General features: G+C 35.1%; 1 long non-coding RNA gene across 2 annotated transcripts in view; it reads right to left on the reverse strand.

The window, feature by feature from the left end:
• LOC150059791 (uncharacterized) overlaps positions 1-12,816 on the reverse strand; it is an 89,806-nt gene that overhangs the window by 66,190 nt on the left and 10,800 nt on the right. For both annotated transcript variants that reach the window (XR_016536479.1, XR_016536478.1), the window contains exon 2: positions 11,226-11,332. This is a non-coding gene — a long non-coding RNA (uncharacterized LOC150059791). The remainder of the gene's footprint in view (positions 1-11,225; positions 11,333-12,816) is intronic.

Raw genomic sequence — 12,816 nt, forward strand, 5'->3', positions numbered from 1 at the left:
ATTAGAATGTAAGCACAATGCCTGGCAATATAATAAACATTTAGTTAATAAAGTTTGTCTACCAGCATATCTAAATGTCTCCTGAAGGGGCAGAGAGACTAATAATTTCTCAGCACATAATATTTTCTGCTTGTTTTTCTATTTTAAGCAGGTAAGAAAGCTGAGACTCAGATTAAGTAATTTTGCCAAGGTTATTCAGAGACCCTATACAGTCGAGCTAGAATTCAGTCTGACTCTATGACTCATTTTTCTCTCTCCTATATCATATTACCTTTCCCATAAATTTTCTAAAACTGTAGCTATTACTAGTATGCTATTCACAGGATTCACTTTCTAAAATATACATGTATTTTATGGATGAGAGGTCATGGAGGCCATTCGAAACTTAAATATCATTTTCAAAGATTCTTTTCACATATGAAAAAGAAGAAAACAAATCATTCAAATGTTATGTAGAGGAAATCCTAGCTTTGATAGATCAGCAAAGGAGATCGTAATATAATGGCCTCATAAGAATATGGCATAAGTGACTTATATTCTCACATTTCAGTGTCCTGATTTGAACCAACAGACTTGAGACTATAACTTGTACAGCAATTGGTCAAATCCCCATGTCTAATTTTAGCACATAACTTGCTCCTGTGGCATTTAATCCTAGTAAAATGAGTAAAGTATGTTCTCAATTGTTGAATCAAAGCTCTCTCATTTCATTTTGTAACTCTTCCACACACCAAGTAACGAATCACAAAACAGCCACCTATGGAGTTATTTAGATATCTTTAACAAGACAAAATAATATGGAAGTAATTTCTTAATAATTTGTCCTTGATTGTGGAACAGAAAGTGTTCCATAATAAAATGTTCCATGTTTTTTTCCATATGAAGTTAACTCACATATTTATTTTTGTTAAAATCAGACTAGCCATAAGGAGAATGATACCAGTTTTAAAATGTGTCAAAGGGAATGGTCACATATATTTCTCCCATTTTAATTAAAAACAGAAAACCAAAGCTGAATGAAGGGAATATATGTAAGTAAAGTTAAGATGGCTAGGGTGAGCAATATTTTGCTGCTGCAAACATATTGGTTATTTAGATTAGGTTTGTACTATGACAGGAATTTGTTTTGCATGAAATTTAGATATTTAGGTTTTAAATGTGAAATGTCTCATATTACAGGAACCAAAACTGTAATACTAGCTTTTCAGGAGGCTGAGATCCAGAAAATCAAAGTTTAAAGCCAGAGCAGTAGAAAACTCAGAGAGATTCCACTTCCAATTAACCAGCCCAAGTATAGACAACAGACTTTGGAAAATACAGTGTTACCCTCCAGATCAAAGGGCATGTTTGTTTCTAGATAAGAATTGACTTTCAAGGGTAAAGTTGGGAGGATCTTCTAGCAGCTTATAAATTAGAGGTGTGCTAAACTCAGGGGTCCTTAAATGTAAAAGAGCCCTCCATTTATATAAAATATTCACCATAACTCACTCTACATTACTCCCATGAGGCTTGAATAAAGGGATACCTTTATGAAGCCCATGTTATCTGCTGTGCTGTGTATAAGGTCCTTTGCTTCTTAACTAGAACTCTCAAGTCTCATGCCTTCTGTATCCATCTGTGAAATTGGAAAGTTCATTTACTGGCTTATACAGAGTGTAAAATCTGAGATCCTGGAACATTCCTGAATTGACATAGGGGCATTTAATGGGTGCTCAGAAAGGCTATACTCAGCATATATATGGCTAAGTTTCCTTAAGGAATTCTTTAGAAGCCAGGCTCGGTGGCTCACACTTATAATCCTAGCTACTCAGGAGGCTGAGATCTGAGGATCAAGGTACAAAGCCAGCCTGGGCACAAAAGGATCTGAGACTCTTATCTCCAATTAAGAAAACGGGAAGTGGGGCTTGGCTCAAGGGTAGGGGGGCAGCCTTGGGCTGAAGAGCTCAGGGACAACACCCAGGCCCAGGGGCAGGGTGGTAGCCTTAGGCTGAAGAGCTCAGGGACAGCACCCAGGTCAAATTCAAGCCCCATGATCCATTTTTAGAAAATACATAACAAGGTAAATGTAGAATTTATAAACAAAAGTTAAATGCTTGAAATACAGAGAACTACTCAAGCTATTATTTTTTTTAATCAAAGAAAAATGAACATTTAAGACCAGACAAATTCCAGAATAAACAAGTTTAGCAAAAAAGAATTCTTTAAAAGGCCAGGCACTGGTGGCTCATAACTATAATTGTAGCTACTCAGGAGGCTGAGAGCTGAGGATCACAGTTCACAGCTAGCCTGGCATTAAAGTCCATGAGACTCATTTCCAATTAACCAGCAGAAAACCGAAAGTAGTGCTATGGCTCAAGTGGTAGAGCAGTAGTCTTGAGCTGAAGACCTGAGGGACAGCACCCAGACCCACAGTTCAAGTCCTATCCCCCCCCCCAAAAAAGAATTCTTTATAAGAATTGTAGGCAAGTTCATTGCCTAAGTCAAATCCAACTCAGTATGGTTTATAAATCCATGGCCTACAAAGTACGTTATTTATATTTTAAATGTTAAGTTTTTGAATGTTAAATAAAGAAAAAGGACAAATATGCAAAAGAAGCCTATAGTACCCAAATTATTTACCATCTGGCTCTTTAAAGAAAAACTTTGTCATCTTCCCCTGTGGAACTACCTCAACAAAGCATAAAACCAAGGTTGAAAGGTTAAACCTAATCTTAAATAAATTAACTGTCTGCTAAAACAGAATATGTTTGGGAGGAAGATAAGAAAATTTAGGCATACAACAATGTCATAATCTCCGTGTCCAGCACCAATAAAAATTTAGACATAAAATATTTAGACATACAAAACAGCTATAAAACAATTCCATAGCTGAAATAAAATCTACTAGTACACACTCAGAATTGATAGACATGGTAGAATAAATAGAAAAAGACTTTAAAATAGCTCTTATAAATGTTTTGAATATGAAGAAAAACTATGCAATAATTTAGAAACACCTACTAATAAAACAACAACAAATAAAATTACAATTTAGAGCTAAAAAAATGTATTACCTGAAATAAAATTTCATTGCAAGAAGTGGTGCTGTGGCTCAAGTGGTAGCATGCTAGCCTTGAGCTAAAGAGCTAAAGACAGTGCCCAGGCCCAGAGTTCAAGCCTGATGACCCACCAAAAAAAAATTCACTGCATGTGTTTTACAATAAGAGATTAGGTACTATATATAGATCAGTAAACCTGGAAAATGGATAATGGAAATTATATAACACAACAGAATCCCAGGGACTTGTGAGTCCATTTCAAGTTCAAAATATGTTCAATAAAATGTTGGATGTGGCTGGATAAGATGGCTTCTATCTGTCATCCTAGCCATGCAGAAAGCAGGGACGTCGTGGTCTAGGGTTGCTGAGACAAAAAGTGAGACCCTATCTGAAAAATAACAAAAGCAAAATTGACTCACGCAAAAGTGGGCCCTCAAACCCCAACACTCCGAAAAGTTAAAAAGAAAGAAAACCATACATGAATCTTACTTGGCATATGGGATTAAGGGATGTAGTCTATAAAAAACAAGTAAAAATATGTATGGTGTTTCACAAAATGGAGATAACTATAATTACAGCAGGGGTGGTGAATGAAATGTCTAATTCCCTTAACCCACACCTACCAGGTTCTGGGGATTAAACTCAGTGTCTTGCAAATTGTTAGGCTCTACTACTGAGCTACACTCAGGAATCAGTTCTAGAGTGGAAAGGAAGGGCTCATTAATAAGGAGATATATGAGGAAAGAGCAAATCAGGTGAAAACCTGGTACAAGTGGTAGAAGTATGCTTAGATATTCAAGGCATGAATAGCCAAGGGCGAGAATGGATATTATGATAAAGAAATATGAGTTGTGGAAAGGACAGTAAAGACCAAATACTTTTTTTTTATTTTTTAATGGAGACTTTAGCTTTTATACTCAGCAACTGTAAAGCCATTGGAAGTTTTGAGCTAAGTGAGAAAAATCTTAAATTTTAACAGAATTCTTTTGGTAGTCATTTTGAGAACAGATTGGAAAGGAGCAGGGGTTCAAAAGAAATCAAGAGGCTACTCCAAGAGTCCCAGAGAAACCTAAGAGTTGCTTCTACTAAGGTGGTTTATGGTTCATTCAAATGGAAGATAATCTAATTGAATAGAAATGATGATGCAGAGAGAAGAGAAAGTTGTTAAATCACTATCTTTCAGTAAGAAAAGTGACAGGTCCTAGTACACTGTTATAAAGCTAAGGGCTAGGAACCTTTCATTCGTAGGAAGAGAAAGGAAGGCAGAGAGTATGTGCATAAAACAGGTAAGTGACTGTATGTGGTGGGTGGGAAGGTGGTATGTGGGAGTTTTCTGATTACCCTTATTTCTCAGGGAAGTAGGAACAAGCGCTGAAAAGGAAGAAGGGAGAAACTCCTGGTGGCTTGAGGACAAGAAGCTATGAAGCAATAGATTAGGAGAACAGATATAGATTTACCAAGGTTCGCCACTTTAACCCAAGACACACTTGAAACAATCCTCTAACGTTTTGTTCTTAAATCTATGTAATTATCAATATTTGTCCATCCTTATTATGCATATACAACTCTGAGGAGAGGGCAAATCTTGCCCTTCCTAGAGATAAATGTATAGCTAAGTGAACTGAATGTTGGCAGATTTGTAGCTTCCTTGAACATTTGCAAAACTGAGATTCTCTGTTTAGAATTTCTTATTACAAGAATACCTTCAAAAAAGAATCAGTGCATTATAAATTTAAATGAGCTTATTATGTGTATTTCCCATTTGCCATAAGATTACTGCTGAAGTGAAAAACCTTAAGGAGGAAATTAATGTCATAGAGGGAAAAATGCTTATTATAAGAGGCTAGAATATTAAAAATGTTTCCAAAAGGCTATGAAGCCGTCTAATGAACATGTCACATAGGAAGCTTGTGGATTATAAAAAAATAAACTACAGATATCTCTTTTAACAAAATCTCAAGGAAATAAGGCTATAAATTATACCATAAATATACATTCAAAGCTGTAAAATATCTGATGAGGTAATAGGAGACTATCATTTTATGCTTTGTCTGTTGATAAAACTCAGGAAAACAGAAAAACAAAACATGCACAATGTGTTGATTCTCTGAAAATATTTTTTTCCTAAAACTTTGTATTGGAAAAAAGGGGGCTAATACCTAAATTATAACATTATTCAACTACATTCACATGTTTGTGTATTTCCAGTCTACATCTTCTGTAATTGTCTCACTAGACCAAATCCTTGTATTATGGAATCTTTAAATAGGTGCTTCAAGACTGAAATCTCTCCCAAAGACCAATTATCACTACAATAGACATATTTTTAATAATAAGGTAAGCTTCCTCTCTCTTCCTTCTCTTCATTTACAAAAAATTAGGCCAAACCCTATTAATAATTATCATTCATGTGTGGCAATGAAATATTACAAAATAACCACTGTAACTATTCACAACTAAGCTAACATTTAATATGAATGAACAAAACTAACCTCATTGGGTTCCCAAGACACAATTAGGAGTCTTTAGATGCTATTCTGAGTTACATTTAAAGGTAGAGAAAAGTAGTGATAATTCTTCGGTGGAACTTTTTATTGTGTTTAGTTCCAGTTTTGGCTTTAAATGGCTCTATGCCATTTTTCAGTATTTATATATATATATATATATATATACATATATATATATATATTGGAAGCGGAGGGAGGTTCTGGTACTGGGGCTTAAATTCATGCACTTTCTGTTTTGTTGCTGAAAGCTGATGCTCTATCACGCAAACCACACCTCAATTTCCAGCCTTTTGCTGGTTAACTGGAGTTGAGTCTCTAAGATTTGTCTGCCTGGGTGGCTTTGAACCTTGGTCCTTAGATCTCAGCTTCGTGAGTAAATAAAATTACAGGCTTGGGCCACCAGCATCTGGGCAATTTTCACTTTTAGGCAAAGTCCATGTAGCCATATGCAGGCAGGTTTAACATTTGGCAGACATAGATACTTTGAAAAATGTTTGCTGAAACAATGCAAAAAATTCAAATTAGGCCTAATCCATGATTACAAGGCCCAGAAGTTTGTGCATATAATGAGTAAGGCTTATTTTCTGAAATAAAAAAAAGTTTCTACTTGTTAAAAATATTTACCAAACAAACCTGAATCCCTTGACTAAGGCATTATGTGGAGTAATCTAGATTTAAAATAAAAAAACTCAAAGTGTCTACATTTATAACTGATTCAACTGCTTAAACTAATAAGAATTTTATAATTTGCATACTTTATTATTTATCCCAAATTGCTTTTCATTGTTTTACAGAATGGAAATAAATGTTACTTAACTTGTTCGTCACTATGCTCCTGGTATAAGTATATATGTATAAATAAGTATATAATAAGTAAATAAATGCATAAATAAGTAAAATGATAGAAGGGGTGGCACTGATCAAGATGCATTTTACTCATTACCTGACTTATGGAATGGTTACCTCTCTGTACAACTACTTAAAAACAAAAATTTAAAAACCACATATTTCTAGGCCCGACTTCTGATCCAATAGGACTAACATAGGCCTAAGAATCTGTATTTTTAATAAATTCCCAGATGTAAGTCTTAGGAATGTATGTAAAGAACTGCCTTAAATTATTTCTGGGAATTTCTGAGCCTAATGTCTTAAATTTGGATATCCTTTCATCTTCTGTTAGGAATTTAGAGATTTAGAGCAACTAACCTTTGATGTTACTGATGCAGAAGAAAGGTCTTGCAGGCTAAAGACTCCCTGTAGAATCACCTGACAACTGCAGTTCTTCAGGATTTTATTTTCATTTTTCTCAAGTTACCATCTTGAGAAGTTCTTCTCTGAGTCCACTGGAAACTTATCCTCTGGCACTCACAGCAGTTGACTCTATAAATTAGAAGTGTCTGGGTGCTACAGTTTGGGTCTTGGCACTACAGTTTGGGCCATGGCACTGTTGGAAAGTAGTAGAGTTTTTAACAGGTGGGCCCTCATGGGAGGTTTTAGGTCCCCTCAAACGGGATTGTGGGATGCTGGTCTTCAGCTTCCTTAACTGCCATGACCTGAACAGCTTATTCCACCATGTGCTTCCAATGTGATGGGCATAGATAATGGACCCAAGCGACTATGATCTCTTTTAAAGTTGGTTGTCTTAGGTGTTTATTGCAGTAACAAAATGCCTAGTTTAAGTAATATTATGAAAATTCCGGGGAACTTTTGAGAGACTTATGAAGAGCTGGGCTGGAAATATGGAACACCCTCACGTTGGATTAGGAGTGAGCTGCTTTGGAGACATGAGCGCTTTTTCTTATTACTGTAGGAGGAGGTTAGGCTCTCCAAACAAAGGAGTCAGAGTTGTATTGAATTGCTGGTAGGTATGAAACTGGAGTGGCAATTGAACTTCATAACGCCCATATCTTGTAACTACTTTGCGGGTAGGTTCAATGCAGGAAACCACAATTTCATTCTCATAGCATGTTTGAATCCAGTTATATCATTGATTATTTCAGTTAACTAGTTCTTGGGAAATATCATCTGTAAAACCAGGAGAACACGCATTTCTCAGGGTTATTGTGAGGACAAGTATAGTAGCCTCTATAAAGTAGTAGTTTGTGTATTCCTTGACACATAGTAGACCAAATCTCAATCTAGATTGTGGGGAAGTTGTACACTATGCTACATTAAGTTTAGTCAACACACAAAGTATGCCTGGATCTCTTTGAATATAAGGGCTACTGACATTACTTCCTCTGTGAAAGGAGGTAGTTAGCTCTGAGCATCTGTTGTTGAGTCACTCGCAAGCATATATATTCTCTGGAGGGCATGTAAGATTGGAGCCTATATTAATTGACAGGAAATCTACCTGCTGCACTAGCATTTGAAGACTTCCAGGATCTAGTATGACTATTTGCAGCATGGAAATTTTTTTTCAGAGCCAGAAGGAAATAGGCTAATTTATGTCAACTAAGTTCATTTTACAGATCATCCAGGAAAGTTTTAAGTGCCCTGCTCAGGTTACAGAACAGTATAATATATAGGATTCCTAATTTTGAAAAGCCTATTTTCATTTGCTCCATTCTTTCTGAATTTTGCTCCTTTTGTTGGACCCATAAAGTATTTGCATATTTATAGCGCTTTGTATTTTACATATAAATCTGAGATGAGGAGAAATTCATTAGCAGAGTGTTGTGCCTCCAAGGACTGGCTTGGAGAAGAAAGTCTTCGAAAGAGTAAAATTTAAAGTGAAATTAAAAGGGTGAAAGTATAGATTGGCAGACAGCAGCAGTGTAGCTTATCTGTTTCCATCTGTTATCGTCATATACTCTAAAATTTCATTATTAGCATTATTCCAACAACCTAGTTTTAGCTTACTGACAGTTTAGTACTTATGTTTATAATCTAATTTTATTATTTTAACATACATGAATCTTTTCTTCTTGTCTTAGCCAATAAATGTGATTTTCCCCTACACCAGAAGTAAGACAATTTTTAAAAGTCTGTATAAGCTTTACATAATATTTAATTTTATACAGAAAATTTTCATTTTTCTTTTGTACTTAAAAACTTCTTTTAAAGTACAGAAACAAACTCTACTAGCAGAAAAAGTGAAAAATGATTTCAGAATGATATGGCCAGAATGTACTCTGATCTCTCCCTCACCCCCATTCCTCTGTGGTACAAGTGCCTGTTACTTTTGTTGAGAGAGGTAGGAACAATTGGGGCAGGATCCCTGTTTCAGGAGATCTTGACTCTTTCACCTCCCTAACTTCCAGCATAGAAAAAAATAGGTTCCTCACTAGACACTATGTTGAAATGAACTATACAACTTGTAGGGGAGGGGAGCCAGGAGGGAAACTGGGAGAAAGTGAGGAAAGAGGTAATACTGTTCAAAAAGAAATGTGCTTATTACCTGACTTATGTAACTATAACCCATTTCTATATCACTTCTACAATAAAGTAAAAAATATTAAAAGAGAAAAAGTACAGGGCCAGGAGCATGGCCTAGTATGCACAAAAGCCCTGGGTCCAATTCCTCAGTACTACATACACAGAAAAAGCGGGAAGTGGCCTTATGGCTCAAGTGGTAGAATGCTAGCCTTGAGCAAAAAGTATCCAAGGACAGTGCCTAGCCCCTGAGTTCAAACCCCAGGACTGGAAAAAAAAATATATATATATGTATATATATATATATATATATATATACACACACACACATGTGCGCGCGCGCGCACACACACACACACACACACACACACACTGACCACCACCAAGCTTTTGTAATAAGACTTGTCATAGACTGAAAAATAATTGGATATTATTAAAATTTTGATTTATATAAATTCTGCAAGTATATATTAAACAATAACATTTCTTTAGTTCCTATTTATCTACTGAATAAGCAGTTGTAGTATTTGGGATTGTATATCACTAAAAGCTCAAACACAATGGGTGATTTCATTATAGTGTTTGTTTTACTTTGGGATATGTTTGAAATTTTTCACATTAAAATGTTTTAAAAATCTTTAAACATAAATTTCAAAAATATCTAAAAGATAAACCTGGGAAAAACTGGATAATTTAGGAATCAGTAATAAGAGTAAAAATTTGAATTTTGAGTTATACTATGACAGAAAAAAATTAAAATATTGAAAATATTTAAAATAGTATATCACTTTTGGATTTTTTCAAATCTCACATCATTCTTGCCTACAATTAAGAATTTCTTAAAGGCCAAGATGCCAGTGGCTTATGCCTATAATCCTAGTACTCAAGAGTCTGAGATCTCAGAATTGTGGTTCAAAGCCAACCTGGGCAGGAAAATCTGTGGTATTCTAATCTCCAAATAACCACCACAAAAGCTGGAAGTGGAGCTGTAAGGTCATTAGTTTTTTAAATAAAATGCCTTGGTAGTCAATTTTATTTTAAATTACCTAAAAGTCCATTGTGATTAACATTAAGAATAAAATTTTTAAAAAATCTTTTAAAAATCATTTCTTTTCAGTCAGGTACTACTGCCTCATGCCTGTAAACCTAGCTGCTCAGGAGGCTGAGATCTGAGGATCAAGGTTCAAAACCAGGCCCACAGGAAAAGCTGTGAGACTCTTCTCTTCAACTGACTACCCCCAAAAGTTGGAAGTGGAGTTGTAGTTCAAGTAGTAGAGCACTGGCCTTGAGTAGAAAACCTCAGGGAAAGTGACTAGGCTGAGTTCAAACACTAGGTCCAGCACCAAAAAACAAAACAAAAAAATTTTTTTTAGTTTGTTTTCTCCTTAAAACTTAATAAAAAGTTCATTATGCTCCCAAAGGAATATTATTCAATCAGTTTGATAAGGATTAAAATCAGAATTAAAGAATTAAATTACAGTCCCTAATAAATTTTCCATAACATACCTTTAATATCTTTAGTAAATAAAATATTTTAAAAATCCAGTGGCATGATAGAAAAGAGAGCAATTATAGTAGATAAAATAATAAATGAAATATGATATGCCACCTGATATGCACCTATGAATTATACAGAATAATGATTATAACAGATATCCTTAGAGAACAAAAGAGAAGGTGAAAGCAGAAGGTGGGGAAAGGCACAGAAAGTATTTTCTGTTATCTTCTACTGTGTGGTCTCTCACTGCACTGTTCTTTAAACAGAAAAAGGTCTCCTCAAGGGCAGTTCCTGCTTCAAATGTCCCTTTACCCTTCTGACTACAGAATGTGTTTGTGTAGTATATTATTACACCAGACAAGACTGTGAACACATGTGATTTACTCAATGACTCTATTCTTTTTCCTTTTAAAGATAAAGAATGCATTTAAGTCGATTGTGTATGAGACGTGGTAATTCCTTAGAAGGCCCCATCCAAACAGAGAATAATATTACCTTCTTTTAAAACATTAAAAACAAAGACATTTTCTGGTCTTTATTTTATTCATAGATAACAATATCAATTAATATATTCATTTGTTTTAAAAGAGAAAATTAGACCCCAGAAATAAAGTTTTCTCTTTGTATAAGCAAAATGTCACCATAAAACATTCACTCTGCAAAATCTTCATATGTAAATAATTTTTAAAAATTGTGTAAGACAGAAGAAAGAACAACTAAAAATAACACAACCACCAACACCACCACAGCTTCTAATAGGAGGGCAGAGCAAGCAAGGCACAGATTTCACAAAAACAAGCTGCTTACATTCCCAGAATATAGCCCCCTGGGAGGAATCCCCTCTTCTTTAACTTGCTGGGTGGTTTAGCCCCTAGGAATTACTCCAACTGTGAAAAATCCCGAAGCGTGGTCACCTACAGGAAAATAAGACAGACACAATTTGAGCATAATTATTTTCTGGTAAAAACAGTAAGGCAAACAACTTTAAATGATAAATGCTGTATGAGCTTCACTTCAATAGTAAGATCATTGTGTATGTATTTACCATGAATAATATTTACTAATCAAGGAAGAAAATGCACGATAAATGTATGCTTGTGGTTTTTTAAAATAGTACTTTCTAAGGCATTTGTTAATGGTAGCTACATTTAAGTGGTATTTAAAATAATGGAAAACAAATATTTGAGGAGTTACTAGGTGCTGCACATAATACAATAGTTCATTTCAACTTACTCTGTAACAAACCTGTGAGTTAAGAACCATAATTATTCCTTTTTTTTTACAAATAATGAACTTAGGAACAGGCAAGTTAGCGTACTTGATAAACATCACACAACCAGATTCCCTGTCTCAGAGCTCATGCTTCTAATTTAGCTCCGGTTCTGCAAAATGAAATTAGAAACATTACAGAACAAGTATTATACTCCATTATTATACAGAACTAAATATCTAAGGCTGTAACTGCTGAGTTTCTTTGTGAAATTCATATTTCATTGGATAGCTGCTACTGTAATCTGCTAAATTGAATGGAATTAAATTCCCTTCTTTCCTTTCCCAGTGTGTCCCTCCTTTTTTCAAAGGTTCTGACCTACTGTGACCTGTTGGTCAGCTTCCATCAGTATAATGACCATACCATAGGCAATTAACTTGGAAAGGGAAAAGGCTTATTTTGACCTATATTATGGGGGTTTTAGTCTAAGACAGGGTGTCCCCAGTTTTGTTCCTTTGATAAAGGTGACATATAATGGCAGATGTACATAGAAAAACAAACCAATGATACCATGAATCAGGAAACAAAAAGAGAGTGACAGATTAGGGTCCAAAAATTTCCTTCAAGGGCAGGCTCGTAATGATGCACATACCTTTCACTAAGGCCCTATTTTTCAAAGGTTCTACCATCTTATAATAGTGCCACCATGGGAATCAAGCCTTTAACAGACATGCCTTCAGGGAACCCTCATTCAAATGATAAAACTTGTTTGTTTGTTTTTTACTCCTTTCTTCTTTATTCTGTATGTTCTTCCCTCTATGAACCTACGTTTGACAGGTCATTTTGCAATTTTCCTAAAAAGATGAATTCTATTTCTCTTCCACTTCAGTGTATTTGTGGCCATGTCCCTGTGTTTGGTTTGTTATCAATTGCCCATTATCTAACACCAAAATGGTCACTCCTATAGCTCTGCCACTTTCCTCACCTGAATGTAGATTATTTCACACTAATGTTAAAATTTCTCTTCTTCTTCTGTATTGCATTATTCTTTATTTCTTTGATTGTTCCATCTACTTAAAGGGCTTCTCTCCTGGGATTTTATTCATTCTCCTAACGAACATCTCTCCCCCCCCCCCACATACACACACACATATATAATATCAATGATTCATGTTTTTATCTCTAGCC

This window comes from Megascapheus bottae, chromosome 8 (assembly GCF_031878675.1).
Source record: "Megascapheus bottae isolate mThoBot1 chromosome 8, mThoBot2.hap1, whole genome shotgun sequence".
NCBI lineage: Eukaryota > Metazoa > Chordata > Mammalia > Rodentia > Geomyidae > Megascapheus > Megascapheus bottae.